Below are 1871 nucleotides of genomic sequence, written 5' to 3' on the forward strand. Positions count from 1 at the left end.
AAACATTCTGCATATCCTCCCCCAACGAAAGTTTAACTGCATCCTTCTGCCTTTGGGAGAAAATCGTTTAATCATACTTAGTACACAATTCTTCCATCCAGTGTTCACCAGCCCCTTATTACTCTCTAAACATGTTTAGCCACTTCGTGGCAGCATATGCTGCTTGACTGAGTACACATTATGCAACAGAATCCACCCTTCCCCATTCTTTCGCGCGTGGTGGTTGGGAACAATGGTTATTAGTGCTCCTTTCTGAACACCAAAAGGACTCTGTTTTGTTGTGGTTACTGAGACGTTCCTTGTAAGATATAAAGTGTTCCTAGACAATACGCTCTGTTGGAATTTCTTGACCCTCTCATGCTGGCTACAACCAGAAGGTGAGTAGTTCTTATTTGATTCTTCCACATATTTTTTATTCAACTCGTTAAGAGGACCAGACTGACGAACAAAACGAATGTATTGGTTAATCAAATGTTTTTATTATATCTCCTCTGTGGTAGATAACATACAGTTTATGTTTGGCTCCGCAGTCGAGTTAAATTCCCTTTATGAAGTTACTCTGCTGCATCAGTCTTTTTCCATCCCAAACAAGTACATTAGCTTATTAGCAGTTAGTTTTTACTCATTTAGTATCTTGTCACCTTTCAAAACACCTAGCAAGAAACGGCATCAGTTCACTCTTTTATTGTCTAATTTCTACTACTGTAAATGTTTCAAACGAAAACGGTCTGACGGAAAAAACTTAGATCATACAATGAATAATAGCTCCCTTCGATACTTCCGGTAAATCTCTGGTCTACTCAAAGATATAATTAAGTAGCTGTACACTTTAAATTGCTGCAGTCAGAGTGTACGGCATACATTACAATTTGAGTGATTTCCTTGATAGACAGCGGATCGCGGTGTTAGCGATATCTGGCTCTTTCATACACAGGGAGGTCAGAAACAGTTTGGAAAGATAGTACGGGTATTGCAGGGTAAGTTATGCTGAGAAATAACCTTTGAGAAAAACAATTAGCGTTGAAGTTACCCAACCACTTCGTTGTATGTAAAAATTCAACTTGCCCGCCAGTGACGGTGTCGCCAAATGTGTACTTCGTTTGGTTACGTAAAACCGAACAAAAGAAAGATACAAACCTTGTACATGGATCAGTAGTAAGGATGGAACCCGACCCAAAGGCTGAGCAGTCTTGTGGGCTTCCATCCCTGCTATGAGAAACAGCTGACACTAATTGTATCTGGCGGGCCGCTTGAATTTGCAAGCATAACGGCCTAATCGGCTAACTTCAACGGTAATTAACTCGGAAATGGGGCTACGCATTGAATTTTTTTCGTGGCAATTAATTCTCAGCACAGCCTACAATGCAATACCCTTATATATATATATATATATATATATATATATATATATATATATATACGAACACAGTGACTTGTTCTCGAAAGAACAGTTACTGTTGATGACCGTGCAGCTTTTCCCTGGAATAAATGATGACTAACTGACAACCTCAGCTGCCGACAGGTGTTGTTGTTATACCTCGATGTGGACAGCTGAAAATGTGTGCCCCGACCGGGACTCGAACCCGGGATCTCCTGCTTACATGGCAGACGCTCTATCCATCTGAGCCACCGAGGAGTCTGCCATGTAAGCAGGAGATCCCGGGTTCGAGTCCCAGTCGGGGCACACATTTTCAGCTGTCCACATCGAGGTATAACAACAACACCTGTTGGCAGCTGAGGTTGTCAGTTAGTCATCATTTAATACCCTTATATGATTTTCACACTGTTTCTGACCACCCTGTTCTTATGCGCCATACATTCTGAGACGGCAAAGTATTTGGAAGAACAGCTGAATGCGTTGGATAACGAAA

General features: G+C 41.4%; 1 non-coding gene across 1 annotated transcript; it reads right to left on the reverse strand.

Moving 5' to 3' along the window:
* Nucleotides 1-1562: 1562 nt before the first annotated feature.
* On the reverse strand, nt 1563-1636 carry Trnat-ugu. Its single transcript has one exon. It is a non-coding gene; the product is annotated as a tRNA-Thr (tRNA).
* Nucleotides 1637-1871: the final 235 nt, after the last annotated feature.

This window comes from Schistocerca americana, chromosome 4 (genome assembly GCF_021461395.2).
Source record: "Schistocerca americana isolate TAMUIC-IGC-003095 chromosome 4, iqSchAmer2.1, whole genome shotgun sequence".
Lineage (NCBI taxonomy): Eukaryota > Metazoa > Arthropoda > Insecta > Orthoptera > Acrididae > Schistocerca > Schistocerca americana.